The sequence below is a fragment of the Ambystoma mexicanum genome, chromosome 1p (assembly GCF_040938575.1).
Source record: "Ambystoma mexicanum isolate Mex_15411 chromosome 1p, UKY_AmexF1_1, whole genome shotgun sequence".
NCBI lineage: Eukaryota > Metazoa > Chordata > Amphibia > Caudata > Ambystomatidae > Ambystoma > Ambystoma mexicanum.
The window spans coordinates 360,142,213-360,163,936 of NC_090921.1; the positions used below are offsets into that span (position 1 = coordinate 360,142,213).

At 44.7% G+C, this 21,724-nt stretch overlaps 1 protein-coding gene across 1 annotated transcript in view; it reads right to left on the bottom strand.

Moving 5' to 3' along the window:
- The window catches only part of NR2F6 (nuclear receptor subfamily 2 group F member 6), a 210,066-nt gene that overhangs the window by 186,126 nt on the left and 2,216 nt on the right, over positions 1 to 21,724 (bottom strand). The window lies entirely within an intron of this gene.

The following is a 21,724-nucleotide window of genomic DNA, read 5'->3' on the forward strand; positions in this document are numbered from 1 at the left end:
TGGTTTTCTTTGGACTCTGGGCATAGCTGGCATGGGTTTGCAGTGCCGAGCGGAAACTGTGTTGAAATCATGACCCTATTTGAAACTCTTCTTTAGGAAAGAGTTGGCCTCATTTCATTTGGGGAGAATGGTTGCAAAAATGTCCAATTATGGTAGTATTATTCAATTGGCGGCTAGAACTCCAAAACAACTTTTCAGACAGTAAAAGATCGCTCTGCCCCTAAACTGGCATTGGCAGCCCATGTTTCTCAGGAATTATGCAACGATAGATCTGCCTTCTTCATAAACAAGATTGAGGCTGTTAGGAATCAGAATCAAGCTGGTCATACCATCGTAGTTACCTCATGCATTGCACGAGGCAGGGACAACAGAAGAGAGGTTAGAATGTTTTCAATATATTAGTCTTTTTTATGACAGTTAAAGCTGTGCACCGTTTAAAAAACGGCTTCTCCTTTAGATGAGATTCCGCTCTTCACTTATAAAACTAAATCCGAGTTAGGGGAGCTTCTTTCTGAACCCCTAAACTCGTCTCTTTTGCATGAGTCTTTCCCTGTTATTATGAAACATGCATTGACCATCCCTTTACTAAAAAAAGCCATCTATGAGTACCACTATGTTGGCAAATTACTGTCCCATTTCTTTACTTTTTTTCATGAAGCTGTTGGGGTCGGTAGTTCCGCCACAGTTTAGGTCCTTCGTAGAAGTTGACCTATTTCTAGATTCTGCGCAATTGGGTTTTCGCCCGCTCATGGGCAGAGTCTGTGTTGGTTTCTGTTTTGGATGACCTGGCCCAAATTTGAGATAATGGAGCATGGCATGTCTCGTTTTATTGGACATGTCCGCTGCCTTTCATACTATTGCAAGGTATAAAATAAGCAATGTTGCATAGCACTTTGCTATGCAATTTTGTATGTTTGCTAATTAAATGACACTTGTGTAGCAAAGCTAGCTATTTAAGTTGCCCTGTTCAATGAAAGGACAGCTGGTCCTGCATTCTGCTCTTGCATTCAGAGCTCTCTCCACTCTTTTCTCTATAAGTTCAAAGGGGCAAATAAAGAGAGAGTGCAGGAGCCTCCAATCTTATCTTAGGTGTGAAAGGCATGTGTGGGAGTGCTACGGAGGAATGTTGTATTTTATTTTTCAAATAATTGCAAACCAGAAGAAATTGGGATGATACTTTTATTAAGCCAACTATCCTGTATGGCAAAAATCGATGTGCGTTACCTTTATTTATTTTTAAAGACAGTCATGCAATTCCATTCCTAAGAATGTATGTTGTTACATAATGCATAATTACAGTATTGCATGACTTACAGTTTAGGTTTGTGTATCTAAATCTGTGTCAACTATATTTCAATTTGTTGGGGAAGATGCACCATAACGACGAGTTAACACTTTTGAAAATGTACATGATCACACAGCCAAATGTGTTAGATGCCAAACCTAATTATGTGACCTGCTGGTTACACTGCGCAACAGATGCCCATGAGCCGAGCCCATACTCCATTCTGCTTTATACCCGCCAGACTGAAAGTGAGATGGCCGCAAGCTACAATATTCCACCTAGTTTGCCCAGTTCTCTGCCTGCCATCCAATGTGCTTAGCCTCTTACTTTCTTTACTCTTTCATCATGCACAAATAAGCTCACTAGATGTTTACGCAAAGTAGTGATCAATAGTTCCATCCAGTCTTTACATCTACATATCTACTGCATTAGCAAACACTGTAGTTAGCCTCCAGTGCTTGCTTTGCTCTACTATTCTATTAGCATTGCATTATATATTAGCACCTGTTTCCAGGGGCTTTTTTCATAGCTGTGTCCTGCCATGCAGCTAACCTTTTACAAATGTCAAATGGGTTTGTTTGCTAATCAAGAACATTTTAATTAGCAAACGCTGCTAATCGATTTTTGAAATCCAATGTATGCCTTGTATTGAACAAAACATCCATTTAGGTAGGCTCCATTGTATTGGCATCTCTGGTAGTGTTTATGAATGGCTTAAATAGTCTTTGGCTTGTGGGGTCGCCCAGGGGCCTGGTCTTTCCGCTCTTCTGTTGAATGTATGTCCAACCTCCGTCTTCTCCGATTCATCATTTTAATTTTCTTTTCTTTTCGAATGTCAATGACACTCCGATCCTTTTTCTAATGGATCTTGAGCGGCCGACCGTTTAAGAGCCGGCTTATCTGTTTGGGCCACAACTGGCTCCAGTTTAACAGGGTTGTGTGTAGGGGGTGGAGAACAGACGTACTAGCGGTTGGGCCCCCAGCAGAAACTCAGTCCTGGACATCAGACTTTTGGCCACCCAATTTTGGCACCCCGCCTTCTCCATAGGAAGTTGTGAAAAACCTAGGTGTTAAGATCCTGGCCTCCTTGTCATTGGAGACTCAAGCTACCTCTATTTGTAGTGCAGGTTTCTTGAAGCTGAAGAACTTGGAAAATGTTGGGCCCTATATCCTTTCTTAGTACTGCCACAATAAACAGTAATATAGATTACTGTACCAATGTTGTCTTAGCTCAGCCTGCTTATCTGGTACTTTGGCTGCAGGTGCTGCAAAATGCAACAGTCCGACCAGCCAGAGGCTTTTCTTATGGATCTTAGCAGAACAACGCAGCCTTCGTTGGCTTTCTGTCACAGCGCAGAACCAGCTAAAATCTCGGTTTGATCCATCGAGCATCGCAGGGTAGAGGTTGCCTAGAACTATAAAAGAAAAATCACTCGGTATCTGCCTAATCGCTTTCTACATTCAGGTTCCCAAAGTTTCCTTGAGATCCCATCCTATCAGTTGGAAAGATGTGGTGGTTGAGCTTTCTCAGTAACCGGCCCAAAATTGGGGGGGGAACTCTCTACCTTTATTTTTGCGTAAGAGCGAGGACTTTGGTCACTTCAAGGCTCAGTTGAAAACATACCCGTTTGCCAGAGTTTTTGTGGTTGTCCATTTTCTCCCTTTTTTTTTTTTAAATCGCCCAATGCCTATGGTGAAGGTTCTGGCACTCTATAGGTGTTGTTTGATTGATGCTATACTGAGACAACTATTTGAAATACGAAATTAAGAGCTGATCATTAAACTTTACTGCAGCATTTAATGCTACGCTTCATTCGCATGGTTGTTGCGAGAGCTGGAAAGAGTCTATTACTGTCCCTTTCTTTAAGAAGGAAGACAGAAAAGAACAGAAGCTGCTACAGTCCCATCTCGATACACTATTCTTCTGCAAAATGGTTCAGGAAGTTGATGCATGATAAAATATTGGACTGGATTCAATGGTCAGACGTGAATTTCTAAACAGCTGTTGGAACACAAAGGTCCAACATAGGCTGGCTTTTTAATCATATGAACCTCACGTTCAAAACATAATTGTGTGCCCAACTGGCATGGCGGCACATTAAAATCTGAAGCCAATACATGTCTGATTTAGAGACGGTGGCTAATAGGGTTACAAATGATGATGCCGATCATTTGCATGTCATACTAGGGTTAGCTCTCAGTACAAAGCTGGTGTGTATTTGACGTCTGGCTCGTTTGTACTTGCAACCACCATGTAGGAACCTGCCCAGGTAGCTTCTCTCTACTCCCTGAGGATGGTCAACACCTTCCCCCAAAAGACAAGAACGCTCCCTGGGAGATCCCCAGGGAACTGGTGTTTCAAAGACAGTTCTGCCATGACAAAGGTCCTCTCACACCAAGGGACTGACTACTGAGTATTTTTAATTAGGAAGAGGAATGGAATAGAGTAAGAGTGGCACAAAAGTATTCCACCATCTTGGATTTTGCTGGGGGCTACTCAAAGGTCCTGCACACATCCCCACTTCTGGCAGACTGGGTATGACATCAAAAGGCAAAGTACACTTGTTAAAGCAGTCTGGATTGCCCCTCTTACAACAGGCTTTCTTTGGATCAATGTGCTGTAGCATTTCGACAAAATAAGACGGGGAACCTCCCTTAGTTGATTCATCTATTTTCATCAGGAAGAATTTACCCATTATGCCCACCTCCCCGTTATCGTTAATAGAAAAGGAATATTTTATGGCTGCTAGAAGTGATTGGCGTACTTGCTTATCGTGCAATAGGAGGTCATTGCACCTCCACTGGGTCCTGGGGGGGGGGGGGGAATACCTAATTTGATCTTGACCATATCGAGGACCGACCACGGGACAATTTCTACCCCCGATTCCGTAACCTCTTCCAGAAGCGAGGAGTCTTTCAGAATGTAGTCAGTCAATGTGGGAAAACGCTGCATGTGGCTTTGAATAGAAGGTAAAGTTTGGATCTCGGCCCTGTTCAGTGGCATGTTTATCTCTCAGGTCCAATTCCCCCATTAACCCCTTGGAAAGCTACTTCCAATTGTTTTGGAAGTCGCAAGTCAGGACAGGGGTTGGTTGACTTCCCATCGCTGTCGGGACTATTAGGGGTACCCTTATTGATATAGATGCATCCAACTAGGGGGGGGGTGGATTGAAAACACGGATGTTCCCCAGAAAGTGGGAGGAATTACAACGGCTGCATTCTAAGCTGGCAGGCCTTTTGGTGGGACAGACGGAAAGGAGGCTATCTTTCCTGAAACAGAAACGTATGGAAAATGGGGGAAAGCAGATAGGATATTGGCTTGGAAGCTTTAGGAACTCAGGAATAGTAGGAGGGTGAATTCCATTTCTACCCCTGAGGGGGAGATGACCCTAAGAGATAGCAAGGTAGCTGAACAGTTCAGGCAATATTATGAATGCCTGTATTGCTGGGAATACGCAGGGGATGGTTCCGAGGTGGACAGCTTCCTAGACTCCCTCCCTATTCCTCGCCTCCCCCCTGACAAGGCAGACCCACTAGAGCTTCCCATCACCCCACAAGAAATAATAGACACCATATCCTCCTTGAAGAGCGGAACAGCCCCAGGGGACGACGGATATACAGTCAGGTTTTACAAAACCTACCGGTCTACCTTGGCCCCGTTTATGGCCAAGATATTTAATGCTGCTCTGGAACTGGGCACCCTCCCACCCACTATGATGTCTGCTCTTATAGTGGTTCTCTCCAAGGAAGGGAAAGACCCCTCCCAGTGCCACTCATATGGCCCCATTTCCCTCCTTAACACGGACGTTAAGATCTTGGCCAAATAGACTGGCGAAACTCCTCCCTTCCCTAGTACACGGCGAACAAGTGGGCTTTATACCGGGCCGCCGGGGATCAGATAATGTGCGAAAGACCCTGGATTTCATGCATGAGGCGTCGAGGCAGGGGGTGGCGGGCTATCTTCTCTCGTTAGATTCAGAAAAGGCCTTTGACCGCGTCGAATGGCCTTATATGGGTAAAGTTATCCGTTAGATGGGCCTGGGGGATAAATTCTGTGGGTGGGTTTCGGCATTATATAATGGCCCCTCGGCGAGAGTACTGATAATGGCGATACCTCAACACCTTTGGTCCTTTCTAGGGGCACCCGACAGGGGTGCCCCCTTTCTCCACTCCTATATTCCCTAGCGGTGGAGCCCCTGGCCATTGCGTTCAGAGCGGACCAGGAGATCACAGGGATAAGGTGCGGCGACTGCGACTTTAAACTCTTGCTGTTCGCGTACGCCATCCTAGAGTATCTAACTAACCTTCAGGACTCCCTACCTCAGTTATTCGGCCTCATGAGGCTTTTTGGCACCTTCTCGGGGCTTAAGGTAAGGACATCCAAATCCAGTATAATGCCCATTGGTCCCAGGGGAGATACCGAAATACTCGGAGTGAGAATAGAGCGGGTAACCACCATGTACTTGGGCACCTACATCCCCAAGGACCTGTCGCAACTCTTTCAGTGCAACTTCCCCACAATCCTGGCGAAGATTAGTAGTGACCTCAAACGCTGGGCACCCCTCACCCGCTCTTGATTCGGGCGTATGGTCACGGTGAAAATGATCATCATGCCCGGCCCTCCCCGTGGTGATCGTCAATGCCTTTTTTGAGGTACTGCAATCCCGAATCCACCAATTTATTTGGAACGGTAAAAGAGCAAGAGTCAAATTGTAGACTCCAACTCTCTCAAAGTCAAGTGGTGGTTTCGGCTTCCCCGATTTCAGGCTATATTACAAAAGCGGCCCAACTCCGTGTGATGTTGGAACATATGAGAGATGACTTGGGGACGTATTTGACTTATATTGAAAACATCCACACTCTCCCGAAAAAAGCCAGGGATTTATTGTGCCGCCCCCCCCCCCCCATCTCTCCCTTCCCACCTCAATCACACCCTACCCTAGCCGCCCTTTGGGTAGCCTGGAAACCAAACAAAGACAATAAACAGCTGTCCTCCTGGCCGTCTCCCCTAACATCTCTTTGGGGCCTGCCCCTCAACCGTGGCGCCAGGGGCTTTCGCGATACCCAATCATGGTCTGATATGGGATTGGAGAGGGCTGCTCAACTCTTCCACCCGGGGCTCTTTATCGAATACGACCAACTGTTAGACACATTGGGAGACAACCCCCCCCTCAGACTTTGAATACTTACACCTGAAGGGTATACTAACCCACCCTCAGTGGGTTAGTGACCTTAATCGTCCCCTCACCACTTTTGAAAATGTCCTAGCCAAAACCGCAAGGTCTTCCTCTCTAAGATCTATAGCACCTTGATCACGGCGGGATTGGAAGGCAGACAACCCTTCAAACGTATATGGGATGAAACGCTGCTCAGGACGTTGGATGACACCACATGGAGGGCAATCTTTAAATCTATCTTTTCTGGGCCACTGTAAACCGCAGCTACACAGCTTCAAGATACTCCATTCATGGCACCGCCCTCCGGCCACTCTGTCCAAAATGTTTAAAGATGTATCCAGGGTATGTTTGCAACGCGGTACTTGGTTTCACATGTGGTGGGAATGTCCGGTGATTCAGGTGAACTGGTCTGAACTACTTAACTGGATCAAGGATATTGTGGGATTCTGTCTGTCCCTACTTCCACTAGAGATTATTCTGGGTACACCCATACCGGAGACCGAACAAAACGAGTTTCCGAGGGTCATTGGGGCCATGTTGAGAGCGGGAAGGTTAGCACTCGCTCAAAAGTGGAAAAGAGCTCTAGCTCCATCTGAAGAGGAATGGCTCAGTAAACGAAGGTCAATTTTCATCTACGAAAAACTCACTGTGATAACGAATGATACTATGTTTTCCTTTGTACAGGAATGGACTGCGGTTCTTATGAATGATGATTGTAATACCATGCGATTGTGATGTATAAATGCTAACAGACCCACTGTGCAGCTCTCACCACCACCCTCTGTGGACCTGGTCGTTTCCTAACTTGTTGAAGCACTGCCTGACCCACTATGTCAAGTTGCTAGATCGATAATAAGCTGGTAATTGGTTACTCTTCCCACAGCTTTTTCAGCCCTCAGAACCTTGAAACTTGGTATGTCTAAGAGCCAGGGCAGTGGGACGGGAGGGGGGTATGGGAGGAAAACGTATAAAAACGAATATATATTTCTGGTTGATGTATTGATGCCAGGGGTCACCTGAGCACCCCGTTTTATACTTAAGATGTTAATAAAAACAAAGTTTTTAAAAAAAGAAGGATTTACCTAGATCAATGCTTGAGCCAATACAGGCCCTGTAGGATCGCTTACCTGCTTCTTATAGATATTTTGAAGTCCACTCGACCTGGTGAAACGCATCACTGCTGTCACTTGACCACCAGGTAGCTGCTGTGGGAGCACATATCTTGAGCATGGCCTTACCCCAGCAGAAGCATAGTCTCAACCCACCTCAAATGCAGATTTAATCCAGAGAGACCCATTTTGAAACCGCCTCACAGACACACCATTGGAACAATGCAAGTCGACCATCACAACACCAACTCAGCTGCAGAAGAGCAGCAAGAAGCCTGGCCTAATGCTACTGAGCAGCCACGACAAGCAATCAAAAGTTATTTATAGTGGTGTCCTGTTCCTATTAAAGAACCCTTGTGACTATGAAGACACCACTCTTTGCCTTTCTAAGGGCACTTCACCTAGTTTTGACATTTACTGCTCAAATCAATTGTCTGCAGCCCTGTCTTCACCCACAATGCCCCCTTTAAGTCTGCCTTATCTGTGTTTCCTTAACAGGTGGTGGGTCTTTAAAGTTCTTTAATAAAACTAGCAATGCACACAATTAAGCTCCATTTTTTTTTTATTTAGGTACCATTGTAGTTTTGTTTTAGTTGCATCTGTACCAGTTCAACCAGCTCACCGCCTCCCTCCTGAAGAGTATTGGCGCCCTCGGCCAGGGTAACAAAGAGGCAAACCTGTCAGGCTGTACCTGATTTACCCTTATAACTGGCATCACTGCTGGTTTAGCAGTAGTAGGGTGGGGCCGAGTAGGCACTTTATCCACTACAAATCCCTGTACTCCTGCAGAATAGTAGTCATTTTGGCATAGTAGCACACCTTGGAAAACCCTGAACCCACCCTTGTGAACACATCTAAATCACTTTAAACACATAAAAGACTAACCAAAGACTGAGACGAAAACAACAAACTCCATTTACTTTCAAAGCCACAACGTCTGGTGATATAAACATGAGAGGCTCAGAAAAATCAGTAAAGTTGTTTAATCGGATCTATGATGTTTCCCCACAGGCTGATTTCAGCAAAGCCTGGTTCCCCAAACCCAGTTTCGGATTGTAGGGAAATATCATTCCCTCTGAATGCCCACATCCCTGGCCTCTATGTGTGGGGAAACCCCAGCAAGCACCTTTCCATACTCACCCCACGCCCTGTTCTGTGTTCTGCAGGGGACACCCCCAGAAACCTGCCCCCCGTGTTCTATTCCCCAACAAAAAACTACATTCATATCTAAACACACACACACACACACACACACACACTCCACCCCCACTCCCCTACACCTTTCTAAATCCCCTCCTTGCCTCAGAGTCCACATCGTTGTGTCCTAATGAAGCCCCACTTCATCTGCATGCGTTATTCCCAGACTGGACACTTTCCTGAGGAAAGTGGGTCATACCGTTTAAGGTTGAACCACTTCCTTTTCTGTACAACCTTTAAATGGGGGACCGGAGCTTTGAAGTGGCTAAATGATGTGGGTACAGTGCCTAATGAAACATAAAAAGGTCAGCATCACTGATGCAGCACTCGGCATTCAATGAGCAGGCAAACAGCTTCCTAATTTAAAAGGTGTGCATTGAAGCAGCCCAGTCAAGGCAAGTTCAAGTGCTTTCTGAAAAAGTTTCCTTTAGCTTCGCTGACACCCTCTGTTAATTTTTTACCACACCTCCAAACATTTAAATACTCCCTGCAAAGGTCCACCCCGATATGCGTGTTCCAAGAAAGTACATTAAGGAAACCAATTCCACATCATAAAGCAAAATTCACCATCTCAACTTTATGATGCGCCTTATCAGGGTATTTTGCTCCCTGTAGCTTGAAATTTGTGAAGTAAAATTCTTTTTGGGAGAAGTAAAAACAATTAGTATTATGCAAGGAGAAAAAAATTATCCCCCGAAACCCAGATCTCGGTTTCAATCCATATTTCTAAGCAATTAAATTAAAACCATGTTAACCGTTAAGCCAATCTTCACAACCCAATAATATTATTAGAGTTCTCTCTGGTACTACTAATCAGAACATGCCCACAAATGTGCAGTTGGAAGCAAGTTCCTGTTCATCCACAGTTTACCTAATTTCTTTAGGAACTATTTGCATGCTTTGTTAGCGTATAAGTGGAAGGCAAACCACTAATCTATAGGGTGATTGCTTATCCATCATAACAATAAGAAATACATTGTTTTTATAAACCTCTTTATGGTCCCTTTCTTCGCTATGCTGGAGCAGGAAGGTATGTTTGCGAATTATGCAGATGATTCCCGTTAACCGGCGTGCAATCTCAGGATGAATAGGAGCTTAATAGAATTCCCTGTTGAAAATTGGATGATGTGGAACAATCTCGCCCTAAACAGAGGGATAATGGAGCCGAGGATCGTTGGTAACTTTAGGACCTTAGCTAAACTGGATTCTGCTCATCATTCCTTCAGGTTAGGGGTGGTGTAAATTATCCCCCAAACAAACCTAAAAGTCTTAGGTGTCGTACTAAACCAGCTGCTGAACATGAGGGCCAATGTGGGCAATACGGTCTCGACGGCCGTCTATTAAGTGAAACTGCTGTGTCACCGGAGACCCTTCATTTCTCAGGCTAATGCGGAATCAATAGCCAGAGCTATCTTTGGGGTAAAGTTCGACTATTGCAGCAGCCTTCTGGTCGGTCTTTCCAAGGCTAACTCCAAGTGGTACAGAATGGAGCAGTAAGAGCGGTTGTTGGTTTATCCAGCCGCGATCATGTCTCGGATGCCAGGAATTCTCTACACTGGCTCCCAGTAGAGGCTCGAGCCAAGTTTAAATTATTAGCCAATACCTTCAAATGCTGACTTGACCTAATTCCACCCTACTTGCAAGATCATATTATCGAGAAGGTTAGCGGCAGGTCTCGAAGGTCCAGTAATCAAAATTACATGGCTCTCCCACGCTGTAGAAGGAAGAAGGTCGAGAATGGTGCTTTCTTCTTCGCTGCCCCCAAGTTGTGAAACCAGCTACCGCCGGACCTTAGAGGCCAGGTTTCCCTGATGGCCTGCAAGAAAGGCTTGAAGACCTAGTTGTTCCGATTCCCTCACTTAGGCACGGTTTATTCAGTTTAGTTGACCTGCCGGGACATTGTCCTATCTAATTTATGTCTTGTTCATCTTTACCCGTGACCTTATGCCCCAGGGTCCATGGCTGCTATGGCGATACAAATTTATTACAAATTAAAGTAAAAGTTAATATTCAGGAAACATGCCCACAGACCAATTTCAATTCACTGGCTGCCCCCCAGTCCACTTAAAATTCAGCCCCCTGACTCGCTCATTGCGATGAGTTGGTGAGGTTTACTTTAATTTTTCAAGCTGTTCATGGATCAAAAGCAGGGTTGGAGGGAGCTAGCAAGCTCCTAGTTATAGCCAAGTAGAGCCTAGCTGGCTTGCCACAAGCAGCTACATTTGGCTCCACATGCCAACTGATGCCATACAAATATATTCATAGGACATTAACCCTTGTAAATTTGGGAACGTGTGCATTAGGACATATCCAGAAGAATGTATAATTGGCAGAAAGTTAGTTTTCCTCTCATATGGGAGTAAATTTTGCAGCACACTATATAATTGCTCCAGGTTCCCAGAGGTAGGTCCTGCTTACTGGGTGATCCCCGCTACCCAGGTGCTGCTTTTTGCTGTTGATAATCAAATCCTTATTTCGATCCATAAAAAAGTAACCAACCTCTTGAAATCAGGGCAGGCCAGAGGGTAGCTGGACCACTAATGAGATGTTCAGGTTTCTTCCAAGAAAGATGATGTAGCATAGGTCTCGAAGTTACGTATGCGTGCCAAAGACAGACTTTCCTACATTCACATTTGCGAATGGAGCATATGCAGCAAAAAAGCAAGGAAAAAAAGGGTTGTCACTTTCTACCACATTTGACTCATTGTGACGAACGTGCAAAGACTTTCCAGCTTGTTTCAGAGTTTCGGTGCAGGAACTCCTCATACCAATACACAGGGATCATCATTCGTTATCAACGTCATCTCATAATATTGTGCCCCCTTCTCCACTGCAAGGTAAAAGCAGGTACAGGCAGCTGAATGACAATGATGACTGCCACGCTTTCCATGTCTATCATCACTGTGCACACGGATTGTTCCCACGTTCCTGTGCCTTTCTCAACACATCCATCTCCTTCATGTACTAGAGATGGATTAGACATACTGGGAGGCGTAACCATAAGCATCTGCACCACCAAATGCTCACAATAAGGACGATAGTCTATGTATGCTATCAATATTTTTGACAGAAGGCAACAGGTGTGTGTCCATGCTGCCACCACGGAAATCCTAGACTGTAATGGGCTAAGTTCTGCACTCTTCACACATTAAAAATGTGTTCCAAGTAACGGTCAAAGCCCTGGTCATGCACGAGTACATGGGGCTCGGTTAGAACCAACCAAGTGAGAACTGCAGGTCTGCTCTGCAACCCAATGTGTTCGTCAAACAGGGGCAGAGTGCCAGCTCAACAGTTAGACGCATCGGATTTGGAGGCTGTTTGCCTCCAACTCAGTTGCTTCAATGGGTCTAGAACAGTGGTCTTCAAACCGGGAGGCATGACGGTTGTCCAAAGGGGGGCAGACGGGGTCAGACTCAACCGGCATTCCAGTCACACGCGCATCCCCCTCTGCATTTACTACCATAGCTAACTCACCAGTCTCTACAGCATCACCCACACTGAACCCTGCAGACGTCACCAAGCCTACTCCCTCACAAGCATCAGGCTCCAGCCACATGCCAACCAGCCTGCTAAACATCAGTGCCAGCCCACAGAACTGCGCCATAGAAGGCACACCCAACCGCACCTTATCCACCCCTGTCGCATCTGGCCAACCCAATCTGTCTGGCCGTCATCTCACCTCAGGCACTACTCCATCGATGACTGTCTCTACAGCACACCCTCGGAGCAACCACACTTGCCACACACCAACCGGACAACCCAATATATGAAACAGAACTTTGAACAGCACCACCAGCCATTTGTTGCTCAACCCCAACAACCACTTAATTTCCCATCACCACCTCACTAAACAGCGCCTTAGTGAATGCCGGATCCATCCCTGCCTACCCACTGGACATTTTAGACCTTATTACTTTAGGATATGACATTTATAATGCGCCTATACACAAGTGTTTCAAGGCGTGAGCCAACAATCTCAACCTTCTAGCCATCTCAGAAACGTGGCTACATGCATCCTCTGGTCCGGCACTATCCATTGCCATACCGCCAGGTTATACCATCCCATGCAAAGATAAACAGGAATGTAGAGGTGGGGGGGGGGGGCAATTATCACAAGAGAGTCACTCCCTATCTGAGAAATCTGCACCTCATCCCTACCCCCCAATGGAGAACTTCTTCCCGTCAAACTACCTTTCCCACACCTCTACCATCCCTATGCATTTGGGCTATGAACACCAGGTCCACGGTTATCCTGTGATTTTATATGTTTTGTCCCTATGTGTACATGTCAGCACCCTGATGCTTGAGAGCTGCTGGCGCTATATAAACAAACAATATGAAGCTAACTTCAAAACACCCTACTCCTTGGAGACCTTAATCTAGGCCTCATTGACAATGACACCATGCATCATCCCACGCTAGCTCCCTCAGTTTATTTGGTTTCACACAATGCATTCTGTATCCTATGCATACCAAAAGGACGTATTCTGACTGGCTAGCCGACCTTAATTGCCATATCACTGTTACTTCCAGACAGATCACATAATCGTCATCTTTTTCACCATACCCACCTCCATCCCTAGTGCAATGTCCATCACGTCTTTAACCCCTATGTTAGCCTGGACCTCTCGGAATCTAACTAAAGACTGCATCCTGCCGATGCAGGGTGAATTGCAATCCACACAGAACCTATACTGTGATCTTGCCTTCCTGATTGACATTTACAACAAAACCATCACTCTTGCAGTGGACACCGTCGCACCTGTGGCCCTACGCAAGTCCAAACGCGCCCTACACCTGAACGCGTGGTACACTGCTGACAACCGTAGCCTTCGCTCAAAAAAAGTGAGGCTGAGTGTTGGATGGGGTTTTCCTAATTGGAGGAAAACCCCATCCAAATTAAACAAAGTCTGCTTCTCCCCTATAGCAAAGGAATATAAATAAACAAGTCATTCCACATGCTAAATGCACCACTTACAACACTAGAATATCCAATGCCAAATCTAGCAGCCGTGAGGTCATCGTGATTATGTGTGGGATGGAAACTCCTACTCCACTTCCCTCAACATTATAATTTTTCTTTTATAAAACGTGCTTAATACCAACGAGTGGTTTCTATGCGTGGGATTACGATTTGAACCTGTGTTGCGCTGCGTTGTTTTGCATCAAGGTTACCTGGTGTACTAACATCCAAAATGCACTCCTGGACAAAATCAGTACTCTCCAGAAAAGGACCGAACTGAAAAGAAAACGCCCTTTGCCTACCTCAATTCCTTTTCATTCTAGTCTCAGAAGCCGACGTCGCCCTGACCATGAAAGGCCTCAAACCATCCCGTTGCCAAGGGGATGTATGCCAGGCCTCCGTCATCAAGAATTGCATGGATGCCCTCAATCCCTTCATCACCACCCTCATCACCACATCTTTCTCTGCCTGCTCAGTGCCTTCCAGCCTGATGGAAGCCTGGGTTCTCCTGCTGCTGAAAAAACCCACATTAGACCCTTCCATCCCCACAAACTACAGCCCGATTACCAATGCCCATTACCTCCTAAAGATCCTAGACTGTGCAGCCTACCTCCAGATCCAGCTACACCTTAAAGCCAATAGCATTGTAGGAGTGTGTCAATCTGGATTCCGGATCTAAAAAAAAAACAACTTGACGAGATCAAAGAATCGGGTAAACCGGCACTCCAACTGCTGCTGGACCAGTCTGCAGCCTTCGACCCAGTGGACCACCAGATATCAACACCTTGCTTTGTGGCTAACTTCTCGCCTGAAGCTATTAACTGGCAGACAGAACCATGAGTCTTTGTGAAAAACGCCTCAGCAGCCACCACCATCTCCAGTCACCTGCGGTGTACCCCAAGGCTCATGCGTACCCCCACCCATTACAATATTCTCACTAAACGCCTATTTGACCTTCTGGATGATGCAGATGACACACAGATACTCCTACCCCCTAACTGGAAACTACTCCATCGACTCTGACATACTGCGCACAGTGTACCAAACTGTCCAAGTCTGGGTGGCCTCTCACCTCCTCTGCCAAAACCGAAATTATCCAAGTCGTACTCAACCAGCTAGACCAGGCTTATAGTGCATTCAACATAGAGGGCATCACGATACCAGCATCGTTAAGACCTTGGGTGTGCACACAGATGCCACCTTGTCGCTAACACGGCACATCAATGCTATCACTTCCTCAGCTGCACACACCACAAAGCTAATTAACGCCAGCAGAACATTCCTTTCCACAGACCGCTGCCTCACCGTCGCCCGTGAGCTTATTGACTGCAGACTGGACCGCTGCAATGTTTTATTTGCAGGCACCTCCAAACGCAACATCAACAAACTCCAAGTCATCCAGAACAATGCACTTCGAGCTGCCCTGAACATCTCTAGGTGAGAGCATATATTGGCTGCCAGAAGAAATGCTCACTGGCTTCCAATACACCCACAAATGCCTATCTTACTCTGCTCCATGTATTTATACAGCGCGAGTTTGCCCGTGGGCATCTTGGTGCTAGAGTAAACGGAGGGTCAGCAGCAGAGACAGAAGACCTAAAAGAGTAGTGTTTTCAAAGAGCGACGGAAAGAAAGATGATCAACAATGGCTCATACAGTGAATGGAAGTTTGTTCCAGGACCTTGCAGCTATTACAGAGAAAGCGTGTCCTCCTATCCGGGAGAGTCTGACTCGTGGAACTGATAGCAGGAGAACAGACTGGGACCGGAGTGGACGCGAGGGAGTATATTGAGGAAATTTTTCCTGGAGATATTCATCTCCCTGTCCATCGAAAGCACGGTGGACAATACAAAGAGACTTAAACAAGATCCACTTCTCCACAGGAAGCCAGTGCAAATGGCTGAGCAGAGGGGACATCTGAGCCCGTGGAGGGGGATGAAGAATTGCTCTGGCCGCAGCATTCTGTAGAAATTGAAGTCTGTTTATCAAATAGACGGGTTGGCCAAGATAATGATTTACAGTAGTTCACCACACTGAGATCCTGTGCGGCGACAAATGGGGCATGATATTGAGTAGGAATGAAAGGAAGAACCTTCCTCAACACAAAGTTTAAAATGGCCGGATTTGCTGACAGCCGCCACCTACTCAGCCATCGATAGAGAGGATGATAGCTTGACCCCCAGATTTTTCACAGTAGTAGATGAAAGGGGGAAATGGGCCAAGAGAGATGGGCCAGAAGTCAGGAGTCCAAGGACAGGGGGCAGGTGGTGCCCACTACAAGGACCTCTGTTTTATTCCCATTTAATTTAAGTGAGTTCAGAGCCGTCCAGGCTCCCAGGTCCTCGAGACATCTCCTCAGCCAAAATACGGTATCCACACAGGTGAGGTCGAGACGAACCAACAACTTCGTGTCGTAGGCATAGGAGTAGAATCTGAATCCATGGGAGCGAATCAGAAAAAGGAGGCATCCGATATATAAAATTAAAAAGTATGGGTGAAAGTGCGGATCCCTGAGGGACCCCCACAAGTACGTTTTACCGGCTCAGAGGAGAAGGGGGGGAGGGACACCGATGGGGAACGGTCGACCAAGAAGGCTGAAAACCAATTTAGTACTTGATCGGATATCCCAGCATCCAACATCAGGGAAATAAGAATGGCATGCTCAACTGGGTCAAATGCCATGGATAGATCCAACAGAGGCACCTCCCCCACTCCACCCTGATCGACTAGGCGGGCAAGATCATCAGGTATGGAGTTAAGCACTGATTTGGTGCCCCTCCCTGGCCAAAAACCTGATTGAAATGTCAAAGCAGACCAAGGATTCCAGGAAGTAGGACAGTAAAGGAGAGACAAGAGTCTCCATAACTTTCATAAGGACAGGGAGAAGGGAAATAGGACAGAAATCCTCGAGCAGCCCTGGGTCTAAGGGTCTAAGTAGCACCAGAGCATGTTTCAGCGGACTGGGAATGAAACCCTCAAAAGAAGAGGCATTGACTGCAGCAGTAATATGCGAAATAACTTCACCTGAAATATCTTTAAGCAGCGAGTGTGGAATAGGATCAGCCAGTGAAGCTGATTTAAGGCGTTTAATAGCCCCAAGAATATCAGAGTCACCGAACACAGGAAAAAAAGACCAACAAGTAGAATTGGGCATAAAAGGCACATAAGGGGTGGTGAAGATTGGCTGGCCACTACTTTAATAGCATTACAGATTCTTTCAATTTTAGTATGAAAGAAAGACGACAGAGTCGCACAGAGCTTGAGATGGCGTAATGGAAGGAAAGTTGTGCTAGTGGTAGACAGAAATGAACTAAATCAAATAGAGCCTTAGGCTTGTTTACTGCAGTTTGCACCTTCTAACTACAAAAGGCTTTTTTTAACATCGATTACAGCTTTTTGGTAAGTTAAAAACCTCTCCCAAAAACTCAAAAGATAGCAATCCTCAAGACTGACTCGCTCCTCTTACTCTCACAGTCTTATCACCCCAAGATTCAGACTAACAAGAGTCGTGGGACAATCTTACTGATCATCGCCACTAATAACTGGTACTGTTTACCTCCAGCTCTGAGATCCAAGGCATAAATTAGTTTTCAAAAATTGATTAGCAGAGTTTGCTATTTAAAATGTTTTTGATTAGCAAACAGACCCATTTGATTAGCAATTTTGTACTAATATTGTTAATGTCACCAGACGTTATTTGTACCCAAGAATGAAATGAGCAACAATACAGCAGTTTTGCGTACTGCTGAAAGAAATTTGTTAGGAGTCAAGCCTGCAAATTCGTTAAACTTCAGCTAGACCTGCAGGTCGGGTAACTTAGTTTACCTATTCAATCTAAGCGAAATACATTTGACCCATAGCAACAGAGAACAACAAATTTAAAATATGGTTTCTGTAAAATGGTTCATGTCACTTCCAACCCACTTATGTTTGGCATACTGCTGCCACCCAGAGGCCAGCCATGCACAGAAACTTGTATTTGATGTTAACTGCAAAAAAAGAAGATGTTAAATAAAAGTTTCAAACTTCTCTTGTGAATGCAACTCTCCCTTCATAAAATCTACTCAACTGTTTGAATGGGAGAAGCGACTTTGCGAGCCATAGCTGAGTTTATGTAAAATGTAAAAGGTCAGCTACATGAATGGACACAAATAGATATGATAAAAAGGCTCTGAAAACAGTTTGGCCAGCTGTCTCCTGCAGGTGGTAATAAGTAATACAATCAGAAAGCAAAGGGAACCTCTAGACACTAATTACAGTGTTTGGTACTGCAGTAGATCTTTAGATGTACAGATTTGATGGAACTATTGATCAATACTTTGTGCAAGCATTGAGTTCGCTTTGTGTATTTATTATGCAAGAGGAAAGGAAGAACTAAGCAACGTGGATTGCGTAGCAGGCAGAGAACTGGCAAAACTGGATGGAAAATTGTAGTTTGTGGTCATCTCACTTTCAGGGTACCTGGTATAAAGCAACAGGGTGATAATATAGAATGTCAAGGAGTATGGGTTGATCACCAGTTGCAGGATGTATGCAACCTGCAGGTTACAGAACTAGGTTTGCCATCAAAAGCATTTGATCATGTGATAATTTACATTTTAAAATGTTCACAAGTCGACATGATGCATCTTCCCCAACAAAATAAGTTGATATTATGAAATTCTGATACACTAACCTACGTTTTACTATAAAGCATTGAGAAGATGCAGGGTTTTACAGTTTCAATACTGTAATAATGTATTATTTAACAACTTACATTTTAGGAATGGAATTGCTTGACTGTCTTTTTAAAATATCTAAAGTTGACACATACTTGTCAGCGCCAGACAAGATATAAAAATCTTTAAAAGTATCATCCCGATTGCTTCTGGTTTGCAATTATTTGAAAAAAATCACTTCTATCCTGGAATGAAGTGAAGCAGACTAACAGGAAATTCAATATCCGGATCTTTAAAGCTCCATACACTCTAGCTCGAATTGAGCACCAAATAGGCATGGGCAAAAGAAAAGCGGCACATTGTTCAAATAGCAATTTACAACCACCTGTTTAAATTTGAAGCAAATGGTGCATTCTCATTGGGTCAGTAACATTGACCAAAACTACAGATGCACAGTATGCTAAAACATCAATAAGGGCCTGGAAACTCGTTGCCCAGGCCATCGGTCCGGTCTTTCGACTATTGACTTGTTGGCTAATCCCAGTCTGACCACATAACATGTACTCCTTTCGTTAATGCAGGTATTTTTTTTTTAAATGACACACAGTAAGTAGCTATTGATGTCTGACCAATCGGCAAAGGGCTGCCCAATACTTTTCACAACACATACCCAAATGTGTTGCAATTTAAACAATAAAGGATAGATCAACGAATATGGTCTGCTTTTAAATGTTTTAGTTTTCAATGTTCGATTGCCTATTTACAGGCATGTTTTTCATGGACCACACAGAGCTTTTTCAAGACTTGCGGAAAATAAGGCCATAATAAAGATATTTTAGAGCTACCTGCATGAGAACCGTGGCGATAAGCTGCATGGCATCCCACTGGTTGTTCAAGGAGAAACAGACTATATGTCCTGCAACTTATTCTGCCAGTTGTCACACTGGTAGCTTAGAAACGTGTACTACGTGCTGATATTCCGAATGCCTTGAGAAACCAATATGCATAGTCTGAAACAAACGTAGACAGCTAAGGAAACCAGCCTTTGTAATTAAAACATATTAAGGGCAAAGCACCAAGGTGTGAAACTGATTTTCCTTCACTGGAATGTTATCACACAGGGGCTTTAGCAGCTGACAACCACAACAAAATTCAACTATGAAAAAAAGTATCTGCTAGCACTCAAAAGTTACCAGTACTATCAAAGTATTGACTGAATCAATGCCAATGCCACATGGGTAGAGCAAGTGGCATCAATTATTAAGGAGGAAGCTTGGCGTCTTTCCCTCGGAAAATATATTGCAGCCGAGTTTGGGAATGAGGGCCAAACAAGATAACGATCTGAGATCCTAGGCACCCGCTGGTCCAAGTAAGGCACCATGGCGGTCTATCTAGAAAGTCAGCTATCAAAATATTAAATAAGCACTTCTTTCAAACGTGCCCAGCGTCTATCTTGAAATAATTCCTACCTAACGTCTCCCAAACTACACATAAAATGAGAGGCTTAACCTTGAACAAAAATGATTACACCACTACGCAGGGGTTACGAATAACACCAGCACAAAATAAATAAATACATTTTTAAAAAGTGTAACCAAAATCTGCAAGTGTTTATTTTCTGTTTAATGCAAGCTGGCATTCGTCTCTCGTTTGAATGCACTGCAGCTTCCTGGTCTTTTGTGACAATCAGTGGAGCTCTAATGTCATTCAAGTCACTCTTTTTTAACACAATGAAAACCAAAGTGGGGCGGACACACGCACAAAAACAAAAGTATGAATTCCTTTGTGGGAGAGCGAGGCCCAGCTATAGGCATGAATGCCCGGCGACCAACAAGTAATGCCATCGATTTTTTAGGGGAAATGAGCAGCATCTTCAAATCTAAGTTACTAGAAACACGTTGTGTCCTCTTTCCTGCATGCGTTGGAATCTGGAAAGGAGGCCTATGGTATTACGTGACACTGTGCCAATGGCATCTCCCGAATTTAGAGAAAATAAATGTCACAATAGCAGAAGAACACGCGAGGTCGGCCCCGTCAAAAGGTTTAATAACATTTATGGATTCAGTACAGTGGACTCCATTTTTAAAATAGTTCAATTATCGTAACCCACTGTCAAGTGTGCCGATCTCACGTTGATCCGATCGCCCACCACTGACGAACTGTTCGAGCAACTAGTCATAAATAGCAACTTGCGGTTGCCCCACTCAGCGCATTCACGACGCCCCTGCTTTACCGATGGGTTTATGGTCTGCGTGAGTGCAGAACATGGGCATTTAAATAACACTACCCCCACCACCCCTGTAATGAAGCCCAATGCCATCCATCTACTGTAGGTGAATTGGGGAACGCGCTACAATAAGAAAGCATTGTTCTTGCAAGTTTTGAGATTATGGTTCGGATAAATCTCTGAAACTAAACCCCGCGGGCTGCGCGCTTTCATGCGTTCCCTCTTATGCAATTGGGCATAAAGCTGCTCACCAGGCCGCAGCTTAATCCCTATCCCCTGGACCGCCCACCTAGAAGACAGGGTTTATGGAGAGAAAGAGTGCACTTTCAGAAAAGAGCACACAGGAATGCTGCCTTTTCTCCCCATTATCTTATCTCATCTCATTTAAGAACTACGTGATTTCGGCCAATTAAACCGGTTCCCCTTGCTGCAGAAAAAAACATTCAAGACCTGATTCACAGAAGCAGTTTATAATGGATCAATCCCATAAGAAAACGCTCCATGAATCAGGCCCTCCATGTTATGCACGATTTTACAACCAATGTAACTTGTGTGAGTGTACAACAGGGTAGGGTCCCAATGGGACTTAAAAATGTCGCGGGCACTAATAAGAAAGTGTACCACAATCACGAAAAGGATGGAATTCATTACATTTCGGTAGAGAATCTCCGAGTACTACTCAAGGGGAAGTTTTTTGGCAAACGTAGATATGATTTAGAAGCAGTTTAAAACTAGTGCATTTTGCCCAAATAACAGGCCAACACTAGTATGTTGGGCCGGCAACCCAGGTATTGATTGAGCTTTGGGCCAATCTGAGCCTGATGTACCATACACCTTCGTATTAGGTTTTCACATATATCGAAAAACGTAATAAAACGCTGCAAACAAAAAGGAAACGCGTGTCATTGTGAACCAACATTGCGAGCCTCTGATATGCACGCCATGTATTTATTTAATTGGGTTTTTAATGCCATGATTACAGGTGTGCAGAATACGAAATCCTTTTCTTGTGGAAGATACGCAAGTAGGTCCATACGCAATATAAACAAACAGTGAAATGCAGGGAGGTTTTGGTTGCAAATATATTACTTATACACGATATCAAAAT